The sequence below is a fragment of the Sarcophilus harrisii genome, chromosome 1 (genome assembly GCF_902635505.1).
Source record: "Sarcophilus harrisii chromosome 1, mSarHar1.11, whole genome shotgun sequence".
Lineage (NCBI taxonomy): Eukaryota > Metazoa > Chordata > Mammalia > Dasyuromorphia > Dasyuridae > Sarcophilus > Sarcophilus harrisii.
Window position 1 is genome coordinate 146,838,651 of NC_045426.1, and position 27,262 is coordinate 146,865,912.

The following is a 27,262-nucleotide window of genomic DNA, read 5'->3' on the forward strand; positions in this document are numbered from 1 at the left end:
TAAGAAATCTGAAAAGGTAGAAATAGTCCAGGCTATGGAAGACTTTAAAAGTCAAAAAAAGATTTCTAGTGGATCTTGAAGGCAATAAGAAATCACTAGAGTTTATTGAATGAGGGCATAGTGGGGAAGGGTGACAGTCATATTGGAGGTAAGACTGTACAAAGTTGACTGACGGGGGGAGAGGTAATGAAGAGATAATGGGGAGTTAGTAGGCAAAGTGAAATTAGAGTTTATCAGGTTGAAAAGTTAGTTTTTATGGATGTCATTAGTGCTGAATGTAGAAACATTGTTTTTCTACTGTTCATTTATCAATTGCATAATAAATACATTTTAGTCATGTATAATGTATTATTTGCATGGAAATCCAGTTAATAGTGATTTACACTAATTCTTAGGAATATTTTACCTTCTCTTATTCTTTGTACAATTTTTTTTTTTTAACTAGTCTTAGAAACTGTGATGAGTGACCTCCCAGCCTCCTATGATCTTCAAAGTACCAGTTTGTCAGGCTTTTATTTTCAAATGATCACAATGTTTTTGCCCGGGAAATTATTTCTCTTGGGCAACTCATCCCTCTTGATGTCAGAAATAAAAACTTCCAATTCATTCTGTCGAAACACTTCTGGGGAACTAGAGATAAGGGCAAATTTGAGTCGGTTATCTGCTAGGTTTTGTCATTTGATTCAATAGTGCTCTTAGGTTATCAGACAGCATTCTGTTATTTATGATGCTTCTGTTTGGCCTGTGTTTGTTTGCTCAGTTTCACAGATGGGCCTAGTTTCACAGTAATTTTAAGATGTACTTTGAGCCTCAAATTAGACAAGGTATTACTCTATAGTACCTGAGGCCAATAGAATCATTGTTGTTGGTTAGACAGACACACAGTAATTTCCTGTCAATATAAATGTTAGAAAAGCATCAGATTATGTACACCTGGAGGGTAAAATGCCTTTCTTTTTTTTTTCTTTTTGGTGGGCAATTAGGGTTAAGTCACTTGTTCAGGGCCATGCAACTAGTTAGTGTCTGAAGCTGGATTTGATTTTAGGTTCTCCTGACTACAGGACCAATACTCTGTCCATTGGGCCCTCCACTACCCATGGTAAAGTGCCTTTAAACTAGTGTACCTTAGCTTCAAACACTAATGTTTAATAATATTTATTGAGATTTATGTTGAAAACTTTATGTATGCTATAATCAGAATACCAGTCTTTCATATTATATAACATTTATTAAATATATAGAGCATTAAACTAGGGAGACTTATAAAGTTTATATAAGGTATTCATAAAACAAATAATTTCCAGAGAGTGGAAGGGACCAGTGGACTCCAGGGAATCGTAAACTTCCTTTGGCTTTGTTGGGTCAAGGAAAAGATTAAATGTAGCTATTTTGTGCTCTATTTTTATTTTCATCATTGGCTAAAGTTCTGGATTTAGAGCAAAGAAAACTTGACTTTGTGTAGAATATCTGTGGAATTGGAATAATAATTGTGCCTACTTCCTTGGGTAGTTATGAAGGTCAAATGAATATATACATATATATATATCATTCTGTGTCTGTGTCAGTTTGGTTGTTGTGCTTTGTTCTCGAAGAGAACGAAAAAGACATTACTATGTTAGAGTCAAGTTACAGTATGTCCAACCGTGGCTGATCAGACAAATAGGAATTTGGAATCCTCTGCCTCAGGTCAGACACAAACAGCCCCTGAGCACATTTAGGGTGGCTTCTCTAACTTTGCATATCTCACATTTCTTCTGAGCTAATTCAATTCTGCTTTGCTCATAGAGCACAGCACCTTTTCTGATGGGGGCACGCCATGGTGGGTGGTCCTGTGCCACTGTCTCCCATATGTATACATACACACACATACACACATATATGTATATATGTGCATATATATAACGATATATATAGTATATATATGGATGTGTATATGCATGTATGTGTACGTAGACAGAGATACAGACACACACATATATCATAATCTGTCTCTATTTCCCTTTGTCTCTTTCTCTGTCTCTGTGTCTGTTTCTCTCTTGCTTTCTCCTCTTATACAGTAAAACCAAATGTTCACTATATTGAATAAAGACTTATTTCTGAAAACCATTGATGTTGGCTATTCCGTCTTCTATAAAATAATCATATTAATAGTGATGAGGATAATTCCAATTATTTATACAAGGCTTTAAGGTTTATAAAGAGGAAGCTACATGGCACAGTGATGAGAGTGCTGGACTAGGCTGATTTATCTTCACGGGTTCAAATTTGGCCTTAGATGTTGCCTCTGGATTCGTGTCACTTTGGTACTTTAATGGAGGTTTAATTTTCCCGGGCAGCCAGACGACACTGTTAGGGCTGTACCTCCGAATCAAAGGAATTCAGTAACCATTGTGTGTGGGAGAGGTGCTAGACTCGTTCCCCAAATTAACTAATCAGAGACACCTTTGGGTACAAAGAGAAAGCATTTATTTAGTCCCTGCAGGGAGAAGCCCAAGCACCCCTGGGAGACATCCCAGCTCCCAACATGCGCCAGAACTAACAAGCCGGAAACGGTAAAGCTGGTTAAATAGCAAAAAAACCCAAGCCTTTTCCTTGGATAGACTAAAAGGATGTAATCATCATTGACCAGTGGTCACCAATGTTGTCTGCTTCCTGTAGGTCTCCTGTCATTTCCTGTACCTGACTTAGGGTCTGACCTTTAGAGACCACTAGGTCTGGAGATCACGTGACCTGGGGCCCCAGGCCTGATCCTCCCGCTCTGCAAACCTTTGGGATCACATGACTTAGGCCTAGTCTCACAGACTTTGTGAGAAAACTTCACCAGGCCCATTCAATTGGAATATTTCTCCCTAATGCCAAGCGGCAGGTGGCTAGGCAGGTTCTCAGTCAGGAAAGGCTCTGCTGACTGGGTCACAGAAACTGACATCTTATGTCTACTGAATGGGGGCAGGGAACAGAACTGGTTCCTATCAACTCCGAAGAAATTCTGGATTATTGGTATCTTCAGAGAGAGCAGTTTGAGTTGAGTGATGACATCAGAAGAAATTGCAAGGAGGTAAGAAAAACATGAGAGAAGAGTCAGGGAAGGAAATTATTACAGAAAACTGTCTTTTGAAGTTTGACTATGAAAGAGATATAGGATGATGACATTGGGGATGGTTGGATCAGATGAAGGATTTTTTTTTTAATAATGGGGAGACTTGAACATGTTTGTGAGCAGGAGACAGAATATACAAAAAAATCAAATATTAGAAAGGGAAGGAATTATTATGGAGGATAATCTACCAGAGAAGATGGGAAGTTTAGGAATCAAAGTTCTAAATAGAGAAATTAGCCTTTTTGAAAAAATTTCAAAACATAGGCGTGGATAATTTTTCAGCATGAACCCCTGCAAAACCTTGTGTTCCAATTTTTCACCCTTCCCCTCACTCTCTCCCCTAGATGGCAAGTAATTCAATATATGTTAAACATGGTAAAAAAAAATATATATATATATATATATATATTAGATCCAATTTATATAATTATCCTGCTGCACAAAAAATTTAAATAAAAAAAGGGAAAAATGAGAACAAAAATAAAATGCAGACAAACAACAACAACATGAGTAAAAATGCTATGTGATGATCCACACTCAGTCCCCACAGTCCTCTCTCTGGGTATAGATGGCTCTCTTCATCACAAGATCTTTGGAATTGGCCTAAATCATCTCAATATTGAAAAGAACCATGTCCATCAGAATTGATCATCATATAATCTTGTTGCTCTATATAATGATCTCCTGGTTCTGCTCATTTCACTTAGTAAGATTAGCTTTTTGATAAGGATAAGGATCACTTTTCAGGGTAAAGGAGGAAAGCATAGGAGATAACTTTAAGTAGATTAGCAATTTTGTGGTTGTCTTGTTTTCAGTTGTGTCTAAATTTCTGTGACTCCATTTGGGGAATTTCTTGGGAAATATAAATGAAGTTGTTTATCATTTCCTTCTCCAGCTCATTTCACAAAAACAGAAACTGTATGCATAGCATCACATAGGTGCCCTGAATTAACAATATGTTCACTTGGACGTTTGAGGAGGTAAAACTGTCAAATCATAGGATTTGGGTTTGAATTCCACTTCTCTTTCCTAATCTGTAAAATGAGATTGTTGAATTGGATGGTCTCTGAAATCACTTCCACTTTTAGTTCTATGATCCTTTTATGACAAAAAGATCTATGACATAAAACTGGATAGGAAATCTACTAAATCAGTTTTTTGATATGTGTATTCTGGACTAAATATACAGACAGATAAAATGCAAGACCTGTATGATCTCAAACTGAATGGCCATAGAGATATAATGGATTGTATTTGAAAAATTGCTTAAGTTTTCATCGATCCCAAACTGCTTATCCCAGCAAAAAACATCATTTACAACATTATTCCTTCTGTGTGACATTACACAACCATAAATAATGGGACGTCATGGATTCAAAAAAATTAAAATGACAAATAATGCAAAGGGCAAGGGAAGCTGCTTGGTAGACATAATTTGTGGCACATTGGAAATTAATTTTCTTCCTATACAAAATGACATAAAATACATTAGAGGATATGTATTATGGAAAAGTAGGTGGGCAGGTTAAGGAGAAAGATTTAGAAACCATAACTAGGTCAACTTGAGTGATGCACTGGTGCTCATGAAATACTAAATGAAGGAGTGGGAGTCTTTTACTGCTTTAGGAAGATACTTTGTGAAGAATTTATGGGAAAAGCATCAAGAATCACAGTGAACAAGAAGTCATTGAAGAAGTTATTGAGACAGTCTTTGGTTAAAGAAATATACATAGAAAGGAGATGATGGATCTTTCTTTATTTAAAAACTTTTATTTTATTGTTTTTCAATTACATGTAAAAATAAATTTTCACATTTATTTTTTAAAAATAATCTTTCAAAGGGCCAATATCTGAAGAAGCTATTGGAAGATAAACTTAGATTAGGAAATGTAGTTTTGACACCAGATGTATAGTCATTGAAGATCAGGGACAGCATTATGTAAGTTAAAAAAAAAAAAAAAAAAAAAAAAACCTTGGATGAGGATTTGGACAATCTGAACTTAAATTGTAGTTAGTCTACTTAACTTTACGTCATAAAGTCATAATGAAAATTATCTTTCTAACTCCCTAAGATTATCTTTCTAACTCCCTAATTTTCCAACTGATGAAACAGAGAAGTTAAGTGGCTCGTCTAAGATCACATAGTTGATAAATGGTAAAAACATGATTTATTCCCAGGTCCTCTGAGCCCAAATGCATCACGTCTTTCATAGTACCATTCCATTTCAATTTTCTCATCTCTAAAATTTCAAGTTGGACTATATGTCCTCAAATTTTTTTTTTTAAATCTTTTAGTTTTTACAATTATATGTAAAAACAATTTTTAACATTTAAAATTTTTTTTTGTTTTCTCCCACACTTCCTTCCCTCTCCCATCATTGAAAAGGCAATTTGCTACAGGTTTCGCATGTGCAGTTATGTGAAACATATTTTTATATTAGTCATATTGTGAAAGAAATAAAAAAAAAACCTCCAAAAAACAAAACCAAGAAAAATAAAGCTTAAAAAATATGGTTCAATCTATACTCAGACTCTATCAGTTATTTCTCTGGAGGTAGATATGAGTTCTTTGGAATTGTCTTAAATGACTGAATTGCTAAGAATAGCTAAGTCATTCACAGTAGATCATCATACAATATTGTTTTACACTTTTGAATCAGTTTATATAAACCTTTCCAGGTTTTTCTGAAAACCTCTTGCTTCTCCTAAGGTGACTTTTTGCACTCAATATGATTCTAGATCTAGGACAGAGAAATTCCTAAGATTAAGGGGTTCATAAATGCCTTCATTTTTCCAGGTTTCTATTTCTCCATACTGCTTCTATTGTTCCAGGTTAGTCTCTATGGACTAGAAAGAGGAAATGCCTGAGTTTTACTAATGATTGCTGACTTTCATGGTGATCCAAAGAGAAGGATTTTGATTGTTCCTATGGGAATTATTTAGGGTCTTGGGACCAGTGATGTGTACAATTGAAATTGGAGAAGGATATGAAGAGCAATGAAACGCCTTAAGTTCTACAAACTCTGTTAGTACTCAGAAAGAACAAATGACATCTGCTATATATCTGTTTTTGCTCTTTCCTGAGCTAATTAGTGGGATTGTTTTTTGGTCTTTATCTGAGAAGTCCAGAAAACTGTCTTTGCACCTTCCTGAATCATATTTCTTTATGGTCACCAGGCCACTCCAGATGATTTTCATTATTTTGATAATTAGCCTCCTTTGCTCTCAGAAAAGAATGTTAAGATCCTCAGATCAGATGGGTTTTATTCATGTCCCAGACAGGCTGCATTCCAATTTTTTCAAGAATGTGATAGAGAAACAGTGAGAAACTCTGACCCTGATTTGATTGAGGTCAGATTCATTGTATCTATTTCTGAGGCTCTTGAATGTGACTGAGCTTTATTTTATTTGCCTTAATTACTCAACTTTCCCTTTGGCTTTTATATATTTTCATATATTTCACATAAAGTGTTTTATTTGTAAAATGAAAAATATTGTACTTACAGAATATGTTGACCTGGGGATGTGATGGATATTCTAACTGTATAATTCATTCAATTTTTTTGTCAGAATATTAGCTTTTGCAATGAATTAAGGCTTCCCTAGCTGAATGGAATATTAAGTTCTTCATCCTTTGATAGTAGTGTACCTTATATGACTTGTTAACCATGATTCTAATCAAATTCTAATCAAAGTATTCCTCAAAGGAAGAAAGAAAGAAAAAAACAGAAGGAAGTTGGGAAGGAAGAAAAGGAGGAGAGAGGAAGGAAAGCAATGAAAGAATAAAAGAGGGATAAAAAAGAAGAAAAGAAAGAAGGGAGAAAGGAGAGAGGGTGGGAAGCAATCAGGGAAGGAAGGAGAGAAAGAAGGAAGGAAAGAAGAGAGGAAGAGATGGATGGAAAGAAAGAAGGAAAGAGAAAGGTGGAAAAAAGGAAGGAGGAAGGACAGAAGACAAGATAGGAAGGAAGGAAGAAAAAAGTTACGAGAGACAAGGAAATGAGAGAAAAAAGGAGGGATGAAGAGATGGTAGGAAAGAAGATATAAAGGAAGAAAGGATAAATTATTCAGTTAGCTAATAAGCACTTATTAAGAAGCACCAACTTTGTGTCAGGTACTGTGTTGAATAATGAACATATAAAGCAAGGTAAAATATAGTCCCTTCTTTCAAGGACCTAATAGTCTGATGAGGCACATGTATATAAATAAGTAAACAAGGTTTATTTGGGATAAATAGGAGATAATTAACATAAGGGAGAAACTATAATTAAGGGAGGATTAGGAAAAGCTTCCCATAAAAGATAGGATTTTAATTAGAACATGAAGAAAACCTGAGAAGCTAAGAGACAGAGATGAAAAGGAAAAGCAGTCATGGGCAACAATGATACAATATTTCAGAGTACAGGAGATGAAAGCACAGAAATATTAGATGTAAGAAAACTAGAATGATGAGGAAGGGGGACAATTCATGAAGGGATTTGAACAATAAACAAAGGATTTTGTGTTAGATTCTGGAGGTATGTGGAACCAATAGAGTTTAGTAAGTAAGTGTGACATAATCAGAACTCTGATTAAGGAGATTATAATTATTATTAATTAAAAATAAAGTAAAAAGACACTTTATCCCTCCAGAGAAAGAATTGATAAATAGAAAATATTGAATAATTTTATATAAAAGTATATATGTATTTATATATATGCATGCATGTGTATGTAAGTATATTTATATATGTATATGTGTTTGTGTATATCCACATATGTTTATATGTATGCATATACCCATTTGTATCTAATGGTTGCCATCTTTAAGGTTGGGGGAGGAAAGAAAAATTTTACATGATAATATTGTATATTTGAAAGGAAGAGCAAATTGTGCATAGTAGATTTGCAGTTTCATGTGGAGCCATCTTTTTATTGTACTATGTTATGGAAATGCATATTTTATTCTATAAATTAAAAATAAAATAAAAATATTATGATATCAAGGAGGCCAACCAGCAGGTTATTGCAATAGTCCAAGCATGAGGTGGGGCACGATGTGTCAAAGGAGAGAAGGAGGCACATACCAACAGTACTTGGCAATATGTTGGATATGGACATGGAGATGAGAGACAGTGAGGAACTGAGGATAACACATAAGTTTTGAGCCTAGATAAATGGGAGAATATGATTTGAAAGTGTTAGGGAAGTTTAAGAAAGGGGGAGCATTTGGGAGAAAGATAATTCACTTTCAGACATATTGAGTTTAAAGTATCTATAGTTATAGGTATCTATATGTAAGGTGCCCAATAAACAGTTGGAGATGCAAGGCTGGAGGTCAATAGAAATTAGGGATGGATAGATAGATTTGAGAATATGAACAGAGACATAGTTGTTAAATTTTTGGGGGAACTGATGAGACCACCAAATGATATATAGCATAGAGGAACAAGAGGGCCCAGGACAGACCCCTGGGTGGACACCCCCAATTACAAGACATGACCTGGATGAAGATCCAACAAAGCAAATGAAGAAGGAATAATTGGTTAGGAGGAAAAAAAGGAAAGGGTAGAATAATGAAAACAGAGTAAGAAGAGAATTTCAATTGTGATTGACAGTCAAAAACAAATGAGAGGTTGAGAAAAAATGATATTTGTCAAGGTCCTCCTATGTTCCAGAAACTTTGCAAATATTATCTCATTTTATCCATTTAACAACCATTTGATATAGGCACTATTATCATCCTCATTTTAGAAATAAATTGAGGCAGGCAGCAGTTAAATAATTTCCCAGGATCATGCAGCTAATAAGTCTCTGAAACCAAATTTGAATCCAGATCTTCCTAATTCCAAGCTCAGAACTTTTATCTAATGTGCCATTTAACTGTGTCTGGCCAAAAGGCAGATATACTCAAACCAAGAAGGATAAAAATTGGAAATTTGGAAATTAAGAGATCACTAGTGACTTTGGAGTGAACAGTTGCAGTTAAATTACGAGGCGGGGAGGTAAACAGTGGAGATTTAAGAATTGAGTCAGAAAGGAAGTGAAAGAAGTCACTGTAATAAGTCTTCTAAAAGAGTTTAGCCCCCAAAAGAAGAGAGTTATGAGATAACTGAGAGCATGGATGGATCAAGTGAATGATTTTTTGACATGGACATGTTATCGCCAGTTATGAAGCTACCACTAGAGAGCAAGAAATTGTAGACAAGTGAGAGTGAGGATGATGAAAAGAGAGGGCAACCTTCTGGAAAAGAGGGAATAAAATGGGTTCACTTGTTAATATCAAAACATTTTCCTTGGCAAGAAGGACCACCTTATTATGTTAGATAAGGCATCTGAAAGATGTGAGTTCCAATGGAGGCGGGAAGATGGAGCTCACAATAAGTAATAGAGCTATAGGAGGCTTGAGAAGGGTTGAAAAGGTTTGGAAGAGACAATGTAGTAAGTGGGACAGTGATTCAATTATAGAAATATAAAAGGATTATCTTGCAGCAATGAGGACCCTGTTAAGAATATGTAACATGAATTTGTATCGAACCCAGTCAATGCATTCAAGATTTTCTTCAGTTTCATTTGGAGTGAAGAGTAAACCAGGCTGAGATTTGGAAGGGCATAATTAGTGATAGAATAAGGGGTAAAGGCATTAAAAAAAAGAAGAGATTAGAATTAAATTGGGTTACTGAAGAGGAAGGGAGAAAATTTCAGCTACTGCAGGTATTATGGTCTAAAAAAGAAGTAAGGAATTGAGACATTAGAGGTCATGGTATAGAGAAAGAAAAAAAAATTGAATTTGCAAGGCAGAGGTACAGGTGGAATGACAACAGATTATGATCAGATAAAGTAATCATAAACATGGAAGTGGAACATTTTGGAGTGATGGCAAGATTAAGATTATCAACATCTTTTTTCAATTAAAGCTTTTTATTTCCAAATGCATGGATAATTTTTTTCAATACTGACTCTTGCAAAATCTTGTGTTCCAAATTTTCTCCCCCTCTCCCCACTCCCTCCCCTAGATGGCAAATAATCCAATATATGTTAAACATGGTAAAAAAAACATATGTTAAATTCGATGTATGCATACATATTTATACAATTATCTTGCTACACAAGAAAAATCAAATCAAAAAAGAAAAAAATGAAAAAGAAAATAAAATGCAATCAAACAACAATTAAAAGAATGAAAATGCTATGTTGTGATCCACACTCAGTTCCCACAGTCCTCTTTCTGGGTGCAGATGGCTCTCTTCATCACAAGATCATGGGAACTGGACTGAATAATCTCATTGTTGAAGAGAGCCATGTCCATTACAATTGATCATCCTATAATCTTGCTGTTTCTGAGTACAATGATCTCCTGGTTCTGCAAATTTCACTTAGCATCATCAGTTCATGAAAGTCCCTTCAGGCCTCTCTGACATCATCCTATCAGCATCTTTTTGTGTGAACAAAGTAAGATGAAGGAATAGTCCATGGGAATGAACAAGTTGAGAAACTAGGAAGTTAGGCTATCTAGGGGAATATTAATACATAAATTGGAATCTGCTTAGTATGAAGGCAGGAGTCTGTGAAGAAAGAAAGATTTTGAACCAGGTACCAAACTGATTGAGAATTCTGGAGTTTGGAGATAGCCATAACCAGAATTTTTATTAGACATGGTATTGGTAGACATGGATTGGATGAACCCCAAAGGAGGCAAGCTCACTGAATGATACTGGTGAAAAAAAACCATGGAAGTGGCTATAGCTAATGAGAAGTATTTCCATCTTCTCTCCTTCAACCAGTGAATCAGAAGGAATGAATGAAAGTACATTGCCAATGCTTGCTAGGTCATAATGAGGGAGCCAAGTCTCAGAAAATGAAAAGATTGAGAAAGGAAAAGATTGAAGATGAAGGCAAATTCCTTAATTATGGAACACACTGCAGAGAGTACAATGGAAAGAATAATAGCTTTAAAAGGAAATATTGTGGAACTGGTATAGGAGAGTCAAATTTAGGGATATGGGAATAGGAGAGTTGGTGGTGAGGAATGGAAAGTAGGGTTTATATTATGACAGCTGGAGATTCAGTATCACTGAAGTGGGGAGTGGGAGTATGTTAAACATTACCAAATGTTTTTTGGTTAGGAATTATTAATATTACTATGGATTTTCTTTCAAGGTAGTGTCCTCTAAGGATGTTAGCCAGTTTACAGAAGGGGACTAGTGTGGGCAAATAATAGAAGAATGTTTTTTCCTATTTCTGAAGTCAGGACAGTGAAAGAGACAGGTGGAAGGAGCAGGAAGGAATATCATATCTCTGTTCCCTATAAGCAGAAAAGGTCTTCTCTGAGCATATAGATGTCAGCCCAGGCAACATGCACATAAAGGAATGATATCTCTCTCTGACTTCCTGCAGTTAGAATGAGGCTAGATTTGGAATCCTGAGTCATGGAATGATACTCTTGAACTCCTGAAAGCAGAAAGTCTCCTGCCAGCTAGAAATGATGTTTCTCTGATCCTTTGTGGTTAGGAAGGAAGAGGTCAGATCAGGAGATCTCCCCAAGAGGTAATAATGACTCTTTGATCCTTGATAGACAGGAAGAGTCCCCAGAAAGCACCAGCATGCAATAAGATAGCTTCTTTTATTTATTATTATTATTAAAGAAATTGCTGACTATGTGCTAGACTAAGTAATAAGGATAAAATGTAAGCAAACACATAAAAAAACCAGCCCTTGCCCTCAAACAGCTTGTGTTTTCATGGCGGAAGACAAACCACTAAAAAAGGAGCTAATGTGTTTGCCCCAGACTCTCATGGTTGGTACTTGCAAGCAGAGAAGGATAATAATAGAGAAGATGTAGCTTTGAAATAAAGAAAGAAAGGATGAGCCTGGAATGGGAATGAAACATACCCAGTGGAAACATACCAATGGACTGTCCTTTCCCAGGCATGCTGGGGTAAGAAAGACAATGTTATCTAGTGAAATCACATTCTGGATTAGGATATGGAAACACTAGCTTTTGTCTTGGTTCTATAACTTATTAGATTTGTGACTTTCAATATCAATTAACTTGTCAAAGTTATTTTTATCTATGAAATGGTAATACTGATATGTGTACTTTGGAGCAGGGTTTCTTAAACATTTTCTACTTGCAACCCTTTTGTATTTGAGAAATTTTTTTGCCTGACACTGGGTATATAGGTATATATAAAATAGGTTTACAAATCAAATATTTACTGATAATAAATCACAATTTGGTGACCCCAATATTCAGTTATAAGAGCCCAAGTGGGATCATGTGCCACACTTTAACAAACTGACCCAGGACCTTTGGAGTTCATGTGTCCGACACATAAAACTCTTATTCTTCTTATTTGTCTTTCATTCTCCAAGAAGACCATGATATTAGGAAGGTGACACCATGACACACAAGGATTGAATTTAAGTGAGAGAGGGCTGTTCTCCTTTGGAGCCTTTAGGGTCCAGTGGTACAATATAGATCAGGGCGGACACATAGCTAGAAAGTGCTGTATCAACATGATATCAGGTAGAATTCCTCCTGAAGGGTAATATTTACTCATCATAAATCTGGTTCCTTAGGAATGAGATTTTGAGAAGACTGACATCTCTCTCTTACCATTAATGGTTGAATGCCTTATTAGAGAGAAAAACCTTTATCGCATTAAGTAATGAACCTTAGTTTTTTTATTTGTAAAACTGGACAAAAATGCCATCATTCTCTGCTCTGCCTAGAGATATTGTGGTATATAAAAAAAGAGCACTTCCTTTGGAGTAAGAGTTCTTTAATTTAAATCTTGTTTCTGATGATTATTCCCTTTACATAAGCCACTTATTAACTATCTATCTTTTGGGCTTTATGCCCAAATTTTATTTTAATATTATTTTGCATTTAAAATCACTAAAAATATTTCATATGATCCTACGACAAACCTGGAAGATAGATGCTATTATTAGCAACATTTTACAGATGAAGAAACTGGGGATGGGAAACAGTAAGAACTTTCTTAAACAACTGGAAAGTATCTGAATCAGGATTTGAACTCAAGTCTTCCTGAAGACTTTCAGTTCAGCATTATCCATTTGCCACTGTAGCTACCTCTAACTTAACTTTATTAGGTGTCAATTTATTTTGTGGTAAAATATGGAAGTAGGACATAATTTCTTTCTCTGATTTCATAATTCCCTCACAGCTATAATGTTCTGAAAAGTATTGTAGAAACATGATTTAGTCATAATAAGTAGATTCAGAATCACTATGTCCTACTCGATATCATACAAAGCAGGTTAAGTGGGCCTAGTATCCAGAATTTATCCACAAAATGAACATATTTCCTGGGCTAGATTTAGCAAACACAGAGTTATCTACTGTTTGTGTGTAATTTTACAGTAGAACATGATTGTAGATTAGATTAGATGTATTTATTTACCACAGTAGTCAATAAAGGAATTCAGACACAAACTGTTACAAAAGGCTGAAAGGCATAGGCTCAATGTTTCTAATTTTAAATTATTATCCAGATTGTTTTAGACTGGAAAAAATATGAAATGCTTGCTGAATACAGGAATGTAGTGAGGTCAAAAGGAGGCACAGTCCATAAGTGTGGGGAGAAATGGAATCCAATGTTGAAAAGAAATATTGGGAATCATTATACATATGCATATATAACATAATATATGTATAATTATATATTTTGAGAGGACTTCCACACCTGTCCTATTACTCATAGATGGACTGCATGTGGTTGAATATCTTATCAGAGAGAAAACTTTATCACATTAAGTAATGAACTTCATTTCATTATATATATGTATAGATATAATATAGTCTATATAGCTAATACATCCCTACATTTTGGAATCTAGTTCTCTATTTTATTACTTCAGCTATTAAAAAGATTTTCATGATCTTGTCTGTCATCTATCCAAGGAGCAATGATTCATTAAACACTTTAGCATTCAGTCTATTTTCACTTAAATGATTCTGAGGACATTCTCAGTTCTGTTGGGAGAGGACTTTGCCATCATTCTATAGTCATTGATAAATTTCATTCTCCTTGGAAAGACCGTGTTTATAAAGGATATTGGTTTAGATAAAAGAACTTCTATATACCTTCTCTTGCCTCCAAACAAGACCTCCTGCAGAGGATGTGCCTAGGATCAGCTAGGTCAATGAGCTCAGCACTCCCTGGGACCATATGTCCTTATATTCACCACCATCATTTCTCCTAGTTGTTCTTTTTATCCCTCTCATCCCTTTCCACTTTTTTTTTCCTCTAAGAATTGCACTCTAATTATCACTTTCATTGCTTTTGGACCTCTTGTTCTACTCACCATTTTTGTGACTTTCCAAACCAAAGCACGCTTTTCTAGTCACTATTATGTAATCTTTCCCATTAGTATGTAAACTCCTTAAGGACAGGGATTATCTTAATTTTGTATTTGTATCTCTAGTGCTTAACACAGTGCTTGGCACATAGTAAACATAAAAGCTTTTCACTCATTCCTTCATTCCTTCATACAAGGTATAGTAGGTTCTTTGTGAAGCTGCTTCTATCTCTCCTAATTTTTTAAAAATTAAGCCAGACTTATAAAAGTTAGTACTCCTATCTGAATTTAAATATCTATTTTCCTTCAGACATTTATTGAGAAGTAGCATTTGAGAATATATATTATATATAATAGGTAATTCTTGATTACTCATAATGAAATACTCATACAATTAAATATCTACTACATGCCAAAGTGTTAAATACTGAGAATACTAAGAAAAAACTAGTTTCTGCCCTCTAGAAGCTTATATTAGGAGTAGGGTTTACAATCTATATACAGATTAAAAAAACATGTTAGAAGATACCTTAGCTAGCCCCTTCATTTTATAGATAAGGATATTGAGGATCAGAGATATAAAATTAGTACTCGGCTTAAATCACTCACGTTCATAAGTTAGCAAAAGGATCAGGATTACAAGTCAAGTCTTAATGCAATGGTTCCCATCAAATTTACACTTCTTTGTTGTCAGTACTACAATATGGCAGGATATAGACAAGAAAGTTCTCAATACACTTGAGTTCTCTTTCACCCAATCAGGTTGAGGCCATGGCTACCCTCACTTACTGGCATGGCAAATAGGGCTCTAAATTTGTCCGAAGTAAATTAAATTCATTGCGATCATTATTCTGTTTCTAAAACCAAACATTTATTAAAATATTATTCTGGCATGTGTAGGGTAAAGGTGTAAGAGCCTATTTCTAGCCAAAGCAATGAAATAAATCAACCATCAGACTGAGAATAAGAATTAAATATCAGAAGTTTTAGAGATGAAAGTGAACTTAGAAATCATCTCAGCCACACCAGTGTTTTCTTCCCCTGATTTGAAAAAAAAAACCCAACAAAGATCCATTCTTGTCTTCCTGTTGTTGTTGAGGATAAATTCTATGTCTTCTTGTTAAGTCATTTTGGTCACATCCAACTCTTTGTGATATCATTTGGGGTTTTCTTGGGAAAGATAGTAGAATGGCTTGACATTTCTTTCTTCAATTCATTTTACAAATGAGGAAACTAAGGCAAATAAGATTAAGTGACTTGCCCAGGGTCATATAGCTAGTAAGTGTCTAAGACTGGAATTCAGGTCCTCCTGATTCTAGGGCAAGCACTTCATTCATTTTGCTTCCTTGTTGCCCAATACTCTATGTCTTAGAGTCTGGTTTTTTGGTGGTGAATGTGTTTCCTAGGACAAGTGTTCCTGTGAAATGAAGGCTGAAAGGAAGTTTTCTGTCTTTTTTTCACTTTACTTGCAGGCCTGTATATTGGTCATTACTATGAGGGAGAATGGATAGCACAGAGAGGACCCTCCCTTAAAAAATTTCCCTAAATTTCCATTAAGAGAATATGGAAGATCTTCCAGTGAAATCCTGAAAAGTTCTTTCTTCCTAAGACAAACAATAGCATATAAATATTTTCTTTCAAAAGTATATCAGATTTGTTCTAGTTACTATGTTTAAAAACATGAAAATCTAAAAGATTTTCTATTTTCTATTTTTATACTAATTGAGCATAAATCAAGAAGTCACTTAAATATAGTTGCTAGAATCTTATAAGAAAGAAGACAGTAAGCTGGAGCTGACCACTGAATTCTTCATATTCAGAGAATGAGAAAACAAACATAGTGTCCAATATTTATAGGTCTTGGTTTAGGTTGCCAATTTTCTTTCTCTTATCCATGTGTAAAAACTGGGAGAGTGTGAAATAATTTAAGAACCTTATTATCTGTGGCTCAAAACATTCATCATATTTCAACACTTGGAGAAAATTCAATTTAACAGGGAGCTGTGGGATGAAGTGGAGGGAAGACTTACCTTTGACAGAGAGGCTGCTGCATGGTCCTCGTCAAGATGACATTCCTAGTTCTGGTGTGTTGGGCAGTCTGCCCCATTGGACATGGTAGTAAAAGAAGATTTAGAATGGAGGTTTAAATCGATGAGACTCTGTGGGGATGGGTGACCACTAAGAATTAGAATGGGGGAAGAGCAAGGAGAAGAGGTACAGGATACTGTGGGTCTTGTAGAACAGTAGAAGACTACTATGGGAAAGAAACATGCTCCTTAAGAGACCAAGACTCCAGTCAAAAGCCCTAGTTGTCTTGTGTTAACTATAATTCTGTGCATACTGGATATAACTTTTAAAGTCTTCCAAAATCATGCATGGGGACGCATACTGGGAAATTAGCCTCATTCCAACACTGCAGGAATCCCATCTACTGGCACATGATTTTTAAAATAAATTTGTACCTTAGAAAGCTTTTATATTTATATAAATATTTAATGTAATTTCAAAGAACCACAAAAACTTGACTACAATAGTATTATATATAGAAAAATGTGATAGCACATTATGTCTTTTCAGATATACACTGATAATGTGAGGAAAGCTACATCTTCCCTAAATGAAATCACAATTCTACATAAATTCTACTAAACTAAGGCATCTAGATCCAGCAGAAATATAAACACAATGATAAATTGCATAAAGTTTGTGAGTGTCAATGCCTTTCAGTGATCAGGAAATTGCCTTACTATGCTTTGTGTTGGATCTTCTGTTGCCAGTACTTCAGTATTAGTTGACTGCTGTTTGCACATGAGCATATCTGTTGAGCCTGGCAATGATAAATCGTTATTATGTTTTTTTGTTTTTGTTTTTGTTTTTGTTGTTGTTGTTTTGTTTTGTTTTACTATAGGGGTTAGATCCTCTTTTTTTTAATGTTCTTTGGATGAGTTGAGAGCATCTAACTAGGGCAGTAAAATAAATAAACCATTAGATTGAAAATAAGTACTTAAAATCATGGGCTTTAAGGTTGTAAGGGGCCTTGGAGATCATCTAGCTAAACTGCCTGACTTTTATGATGAGGAAATTCTCATTAGACTGACTGAGTAATATGCCCAGGGTGATACAATAAAATAATGGCTGAGCAGGGACTAGAATCTAAGTCTCGGATTTTTAATTCAGGGCTTTCTATACCTCTATCCCCCATACCATACTATTTAAATATAGGCATAGAAGGTCATCAAACAATATAGAGGCATGACATGGTGATAAAGTACTAGACAGGGAAAAAGGAGATCTAAGTTCCAGATTTGTTTCTGTCATTAATTACTTCACATCTCTCAATCTTGATTTCATTTTTTTCTGATTGCATATCACATTTACTTATTTTATTTTTAATTTATGGAATAAAATAATCATTTCCAGAGTATAAATTAGGAAAAGATGATTGCACATAAAATTACAAATGTATTATGTAAAACTTGCTATTCCTTTTAAATATATAATAAAGTTATCATGTATATTTCTTTTATTTTCATTTTTTCTTCCCTCCTCCCTTCTCCACCAGATGGCTACCATTAGACACAAATAGAGAAAGAAATGATAAATAGAAGTATGTATAGAATAATTTTGCATGTATATACATACACACATATATAGACTTACATATATATATATATATATATATATATATATACTTTCTTATACGTAGATGAGTATACTTTCTTATAAGTATATTGTATATCTATCTATCTATATAAAATCTTTAAAATGAAAGAACTGAGCAGGATTATTTGTAAGGTCGAGATATGTATGATCTATGTTCCATGACTGATAAATGGTATAAAAGAGTGGGATATAGGAGAAAATGAACAGTAAATTAAATGAAGAGATCAAGTTTCAATTTTTGGTCAGAATTTCATAATCATTATCATACTCAATCTACAAGCATTTAAGTATCTAATAGCTGCTAGGCAGCTATCTGTTAGGTTAATTATTCACAAATAAAAAAAATTAAGGCAGGTTCTAGCCTCAAAGAGCTTATTTGAGCTTAATTGAGGATACAATACATATGGTAGAATGGTGACCATGGAAGGGAGCTTTGATTTAGTCAATCATAGGGACTGTGAGTGACTAGTGGATTGTCATTCTCTTTCCAATAGCTGATAATGTTGATATGAGTATTGTTCCAAAAGCAAGACTGGAAGATGGGGAGGGGAAGGAGAGGTTTTTACAGAGATAGGTAGCTCCATGGTAGATAATTATAGGCCACATGTGAAATATAGTCTAAAGCCAGCTAGATGGAATTACATTTCTAGCCTTGGTCCATGAAAGCTTCCTGAGGTTCCATTAACTGTCCCATTTCATCTGCATAGCCCAATCACCTAGAACAGTGCTTGTATCTTATCAGTGTGTAATAAACATTCAGAGGCCAGAAGGATGTTGATTCTAGATCTTAAGTTTGGAAAATGAAGAAATTGGAAGTCAGAAGATTTTTTGGATGGACATTAATAACTATCTTCAAGTATTTGAAAGATTGTCATGTGGGAAAGGGATTATATTTGTTCTGCATACATCTCTGGGGAAGAATTAGAAGGGATGCCCAGAAGATTCAAAGAGGAGAATTTCAGTACTCGGTAAAGAAAAACTACCTAACAATTAGTGATGGATATGGTGGTTCATACTGCTTCCTGGTAGGCTAAGGCTGGTAGATTGTAACATCCATTAAATGGAGAAAGAATGAATCAACATTTAAAAGAAAATAAATTCTTGCCATATGCCAAGCACTGCTAAATGTTAGAAATACAAACAGAAAAATGAAATGGCCACCACTCTCCAGGAGCTCACATTTCAATATGATGGAACAATATATATATATATATATATATATATATATATATATGAAGTTTCAGCTGGAAGGTTGTTGGAATGGCCCAGCTAACATCTTTAGATACAGCAGCAAAGCAGATGGCAATGAATCTTTTTTAGTATCATTTCCATTGGCAAAACCAAAGGCAAAGAACCATTTGATGATGTCAAGATCTTTAGCAATAAGATTACTCTTTAGATATATACTAAAAGAGATGAGCTTCAGTTCCCAACTATGAGATTCTATGTAGTGATCTTCCCAAGGCCATAAAACTACTTTATAGTAAAAATGGGACTAGAATTAAGGTCAACTACTGGAGCAGTGCTGGTTCCACTACATTACACATTTTGCTGTTAAATCTCATAAAAGTTATTGGTTTATCCAGATGGATGATATAGCCTCTGGAGAGCTTGGAAACTCAGAATCTGCCAAGGTTGCCTCTCATTGAATAGAATTTCAGAGAAGGGCTGGTTCTACCATAGTAGAAGCAATAAGAATTGGAGATAATATGTGTCATTAAAATCCATAGCTAATCTCCCAGACACAGGAAACATTTTATAGGAAATAGGATTGATTAACTTCGTTTGGTCAATCCTTTCTGTCTCCTTTCTCTCTGATTCCTGCTTGCTCCTCTGTTAGACTATTTCACAAGCAAGGAAATTGTCCAACCTCAGTGAGAAAGAAGAAGTGAGGAGCCTGGGTAATTACCTTTAATGTTAGTTGTGGTTTTTCTATATGAGCTAGTTTTCTTTCATTTTGTATCTTATTCCATAAATATTTCAATGATAAATGATTTTAACTTTTTTTCCCCTACTTTTCCCACAAAATTCAACTTGGGTAAAATGTACTAGTGAAATCTTTCTTGATCTTCTCTAACAACTAATATCCACTCTCACCTCCAATCGTTACCTTGTATTTTCTTTATATGTATTTGCATATGAAACAGTTCAAATCCTTCCTCAGATACTTCCTAGATTTATAAATTTGAGAAAGTCACTTAAATTACATTTGCCTCAGTTTTCTCATCTGTAAGATGGAGATAATACTAATAGCTCCTAACTAGCAGGATTTTTGTAAAATTCAAATGAATTATACACAAAACACTTTGCAAACCTAAAAGGGCTCTATAAATATTAATGATGATGGTGGTGGTGGTAATAATGATGATGAGGAAAATAGGATATAATCTCCTGGAGGGCAAGAAAGTTTCATTTTTATCTTTGTAACTCTGCTACCTAGCACAGTGCCTGAAATATCGTTAAGTGTTTACTGATTGATCGAAATGCTTATTGATTAATCCAACTTTGATCTTCAAATGTTAAATGGTAAAGTCATCTACTAAAGACCTATTCTGATATCTCAAGAAGGTATTTTTAAAAACTGTTAAGTCCTCATAAGCTTAGAAAATAAGGAAGTCCTGTGACAACTTGTGAGCCTATTGTCCAAGGATCAGCTTAAATAAGTCCAGAGAAACTTAACACCAGATTAGTGAAGTAATTTTCACCCAAATTTGGACTTCAGTATTTACCATTTGGGAGATCTTGGACAAACTGCTTAACTGTCTAGCCCTTAAAGTTCTCAGATGACATTTAAGGTCCCTTTCAGCTCTATTAAAATCTATATTTTTCCTAAATTTACTTCTCCTTTTTCCTTCTTACTAATTAACCACTAAGTTTCCAGATACTCCTCATCCCATCAAAGTCATTTTTATTATTATTCTTAGTTTTCCATACTGAATTAGTCACCAAAACCTGCTAAATCTAGCTTCAAAATATCTCTGGTATTTTTTTTGCACCTTTTCACTTTCAATCCCTCTTCCTAAATTCAGAACTTCATAAGGACTCTCCTTTGGTACCATTTGATGATGCCAACTGCTTTGAGGGATAGATACTGTTTAGGTCTTCTTTTTGAATTCCTCTGCTTTCAATTTTCCACACCTCCTTTCTCATCCCATTCTTCACCCTATCTTCCATCCATTTGTCTAAATTGCAGAATGATGTTCCTAAACCAAAGGTCTGATTGTTTTCATCTTTTGTCAAAAAGCCTAGTTATTTATTGCATCCTGAATAAAGAGAAGATTCCTGGCATTCAGCTCTCTACCCTTAAGCTCTAAATTACCTTCTCAGCCTTATCTCACATCATTTTCCTTTCATGTGCTTTGTGTGACAACTAAGTTGAACTATTGCCTGTCTATATATCCCTTGCTTTCTCATCTTCTTATTTTATTTTATGCAATTTCTTAAAATTCAATAAGCATTCATTAAGAAAACCTCACTCATCCTCAAGGCCCAATTTGAATGCCATCTCTATTCTTGATTCCATTAGTCAGAAATTTTTTTTCTCTTAAAAACCTTATTACTTCTTTCTCATTTTATCATTTCCTATATGAACACCTACCATGGAATCTAGAGCTAGCAGACATAAAATAAAGATTTATCAGATTTTGTTTTCAATTAATCAATAAACATATATTAATTGCCTAGTCTGTACCAGGCCCTATGGTAAACAGTGAGGATACACTAAGAGACAAAAGACAATTCTTGCCCTCAAATCCCAAATCCTCAAAGAGCTTACAATTGAATGGAAGAGACAATATACAAACAACTATATATAAAGCAAGCCATATTCAGAATAAAGAGGAAATAATTAAGAGAGGGAAGGCATTAGAATTAAGACAGGTTGGGAAAGTTTTCCTCTAGAAAATGAGATTTAAAATTTTTACATTCAAGGAGTCTGATAAAGATCTCATTTTTAAAATATACAGAGTGTTGACTCAAATTTTATAAGAATTCAAGCCATTCTCCAATTGATAAATGATCACAGATATGAACAGACAATTTTCAGAATGAAGAAATTGAAACCATTTCTAGTCATATAAAAAATGCTCTAAATAACTATTGATCAGAGATATGTGAAGACCGCGTATTTTAAAATCAGCCAGAGTCAGGAATTCAGGTTAGGGGAAAATCGTCAGTTTTTATTCTCAGTGAAGAAAGATTGGAGGTGGAAGAGAATGGGCAATAGCAATGTGTGCAGCTGAGTCAAGAAGCTAGCTAGACCAGCAGCCACACGACCAGCAGCTACTAGCATGGAACCCAGGCCAATCTCTCCCAGCTTCTCTTCCTGTCTCTCTCTCTGCCTCCACCACCAAAATCATCATTTCCTATACAACACATCAGGACTTGCACAGAGAGTGGGAGGGGGCCATTCTTTATCCAATCATGTATATTAATAGAATATAGTCCAATTACTATTTAGCCTCACGTGCTTGGGACCTCAGTGCATCAACTCAAGCCTCAGCCCATTACAGAAATGCACATTAAGACAATTCTGAGGTACCACTACACACTTCTCAGATGTGTGATGACAGGATGAGATGACAGGAAAAGAATAATGATATATGTTGGAGGGATTGTGGGAAAACTGGGACACTAATACATTGTTGGTAGAGTTGTGAACTCCACCACTCTCCAGAATACACCATTCTGGAGAACAATTTGAAACTATGCCCAAAGGTCTATCAAACTGTGCATACGTTGATCTAGCAATGTTTCTCTTGGGCATGTATCCCAAAGAAATCATAAAGGAGAGAAAGACTCCTACATGTGCAAAAGTATTTATGGCACCCTTTTTGTAGTGGCAAGAAACTGGAAACTGAGCAGATGCCCATCGGTTGGAGAATGGCTGAATAAGTTATAGTATGTGAATGTTATAGAATGAGAAAGAATTGGAATGGAGAGAGATTTGAGGCAGGCAGATCCACAAGTAGACTATTAAAATCATCCAGGATATGAGGTAATAAGGACATACACTAGATTAATGACAATGTTAAAGGATTTAAAGGGATATATTTGAGATAAGTTGAAAAGGTGAACACAACAAATCTTGGCAACTTGTTTATTTGTATACAATTTATATAATCATTCTGTTTTCCCTGATCAATTGTAAGCTCCTTAAAGGCAAGGATTGTGTGTTTTCTTTATCTTTGTACCTTTCCCAGGTTTTAACCTAACCTTTGGTATTATAGATGCTTAATGATAACTTTGTTGAATTTGACTAAAATTAAATTAGGATCTTGAATATGAAGAAAGAACACAATGACTTATTGGAGCTTATTGCTCTCTCAAAGGAAGAACAATGATCTGAATTGGAGCATTACAAATAATGTAAAAAGAAGTAAGTAGAGTCTTGTCTACAATCAGAATAGGTGTCCATTCAGTAAAAATGTGGACACTTATTTCCAGAATAACCCTCAGACTTCACAAGAGTCTATTTACTCCTATTTTATATGCACTTTTATTAAGTGAAGATGCAAATTTAAAAAAAGGGAAAATTATTTCTTGAGATAAGCACACTTGACAGTAGTAATAAGTGATAGCAGAAATAAATAGACATACAAATTCAAAAAGCATGTTAATTTTGAGTTATTTAATAATGATAATAATAATGATGATAATGATAATAAATGATGATTATGATATGGTAAAGAAATCATAGTATTTATAGTTAGGGAGAAAAATTTAGAATATTTCTAGTCCAGAGGAAGCCAATACAATGGCTTTCCTATAGTTGCAACCATTCACGTGCAAAGTCAAACAAGATTAAAATACAATTGAGAAATATTTTACAACAAATAAAAAAAAATATAACATAGATAATGTTAACATCTTTTTTTTTTAAGTCAATATATGGCTAGCAGCGATGCTCACTTAGGGTTTAGTGGCTTCCAAATTTATATGAGTTTGATACTACTACTATTCTAATCTCCTTTTTACAGATGAAGAAACTGAGATCAGGAGGGGTGACCTAGGTGTTGACCTAGGTACCTAGGTGTTGAGTATCAAACTTGAGATTCAGAACCACATCCTTTAACAAACTCAATTTTCTTTTCTTTACAATGTGCTCTTTGTAAGAAGACAGGGAAGTATATGATACATTTTTAGGAAGACTTTTATCCAACATAAATACAGTTCTGGGTGCTTAAAGGCTGCTTAAGTTACCTGGAAAATTCATTTAGTGGAAATGGCTCATTTTTCATCGATCTTGGATAAATAGTGTGCTCCTGTATAATATGCTTTGTGCCCTGCTAGGCAGGCATCTCCTTTCAATTGATATATTTTCATTTATCACAGTTTTAAAATAGACATTGTTTTCCTTTTTCTATTGATAGTCTTACTCTGGTATAATTTGAAGCAATTTCTAAGTAAAAATTTAAGAAGCCTTCTGAACAGCTTCTAGTTCAATTGTCCCTTTATTCAGTCTTCATTGTCACATTACATTATACCTCTTCTGTAAGTGCTTTTAAATACAGCCACCACATTACCTTTTATCTTTGCTATTTTCCTATCTGTGCTTCCTGTTTAGGTGGAACTCGTGTTTTCATCAATTCTCATATAGTCTGATTTGGAGGAATGTGGAGTTCTTTGTAGAAATTTGTGTCAAACAACTGACAAGAACAAAGACAAATAGAGCTGGAATTATGGTGAAACATACTCTGTTACTAGTATCTTCTGTATCCTCTCAAAAAATCAAAATACATAGCTCAAGTGGGAGGTCATTGTGTTTCTATGTTAGCGATGCCTCATTCTTAAGGCAGTATAGTATTGGCATTTGACGCTATAGAGTAAAAGATATAGAGAAATCTTTAGGTAATTATGAATGGGATATACCTAATGGATAATCAATAAGCTTAATTCCTATGCTTGCATGCCAACATAATTCAAGGAAGGAATTCAACATACTGAATGGCCTCTTTATGGCAAATCAGTGGGAGAGCATGAAAAAAATTCTACCAAGTGAGCAAGCATGAATGATCTGTGATCTGCAAGGTAATATCCCTATCAATGAGAACACAGATCTATTGGACTGAGTCACTGGAATGACTCATGGGGTTTGCTCAGTCCCTTTACCTAAAGATTTATAGTAAAGGATAAATAATCAATTTAGGACATTTTGAATAGGGGTCTATTTGGCTCCATCCCTGAGCCTTTGTGGGTGACTTTGGAACAAACTTTTTTGTCTTCCCTTCTGAAAGGATAACTATGTTTATATATCTCACAGATGAGCTGAGATTTAATTAGTAGCTGTCAAATACTAGGAAATTCATAGAAAAAAAGAGGTGCAAAATATGTCTTATAATGTTATATAATGTCTTCTTTTCCAATAGCTGTGGGGATTCATTAAAGTCTTTTAAAAGAACTTTATGCAAACTCAAGAATTTTACTTTCATTGAAACTCTTTATGCATGACATTAAAATGACATATTGGAAGCAAAAAATAAATTTCCATCTAATGAGTCCTTAAATTTTATTAATTTTTCCTTCCCCAATTTTTTTCATCTCATCTAGCTCATCCTTCCCATTCTAACTGCTATTGTCAAAATCCAGGCTCACTTCAACTTGCAAGTGACCGTGAAATATTTGTTGATTGTATGAGTAGGAATTGTGGCAATAGGAAGATATTTTCCTAGTCCCATGATAGCTCTGAAGGTGTTATAAGATTATTATGATCATTGAAACTCTAAATTTTCAATTGTTTGTTGCTTTTATTTTCCCAGATAGATTATTATCTCAGAACCAAGTCTTCATCTTAGGTTTTAGTATATAATGCTGGACCCACAGAAAACCTTGAGGAGAAATAAAGAGCTACATATAGTATGGGACTTCATAGTTGTGTGAAAGAAAGCCATGTATATACTTCTCCTTCCCATTCCAATAGAGTAGGTGAGGCAAGACCAGGTGATGGATACACAGATCACGGTATAGAGCAATAAAGAAAGTTCTGGTCCAGACATGATTCTTCAGCTTTCTTACTATCCTGTGCCTTACTATCTGGCAAGTAAAACCATTGAACTCCTATAACCTTTGTTTTTCTCAATGTTTTGTCATAGACTTCAATTCCTGGAGGAGAGAAGGAGTCTGATATGTCTGTATAATTCTGCCTCATTTAAATCCAATTCACTTGTAAGTTAAGACATCACCCTCCTAATGTCATTGGTCCTCTTCAAGAATGAAGGAAGAATGACAAAATAAGGGAGTTAGATAAGATGTACCCTTAATATCTCTTTAGTGTCTAATATTCTGAGGTTTTCTTTTGATAATCTTCTAGCTGTTCTCTTTGTTCTTTGCATAGTAAGTGGGAAAAATAGTGACTAAAGAGTTAGTGGATTTGTATTCAAATTCTGCTTTAGATACTTGTTACCTAGGTGACTTCAGGTTCCTGGACCTTAGCTTTTTTATCTTAAAAAAAAGAAAATTTAACAGGGATGTTCATGGGTGCTTTATATCTTTTGAATGATGATCTTATTGTCTGCCCTCTGCACTGCTATAGAGATTATCCTTCTCCCAAAATCCACTTATATCTACCTCCTCATTTCTATCTCTTATTGTTCTCCATTGTTTCTTGGATAAACTCCAAACTCCTCAACCTGACATTTGTGACCTTCCTAAATCTACCTTGATCTTTTTTTCCAATCTTATTTTCTGCCACTTGCCAATAGGATTCCAGCCAAGCTGACCACTATGCCCTTTGTCCGTGCTCTGTTGAATCCCACTCTGTTGAATTGTGCCCTCTAAAGAAAGACCTAATTCTTTTAATTTCAGTCTATGCCAATGTTAGCCACCTTTCAATAGGTAGCACAGTAAATAGAGTGCTAGTCCAGGAGTCAGAAAGACTCATCTTCCTGAATAAATTTGGTCTCAGACACTTATTAGCTGTGTGATCCTGGGCAAGTCACTTAATCCCATTTTCCTCTATTTCCTTATCTATAAAATGAGCTGGAAAAGGAAATGGCCAATTACTCAAGCATCTCTGTGAAGAAAACTCCAAATGGAGTCATGGAGAGTTGGACATTGTAGAGGGCCGTAAATCTGAAGAAGTATACTTGAAACAAGGATACTTACAACAAGGTGTTAACTCAGTGGAATTGATGAGATAATGGTTCTCTAGTTCACATATATACTTAGTACTTAGCCTGGTGATGTAATGGTTCTCTAGTT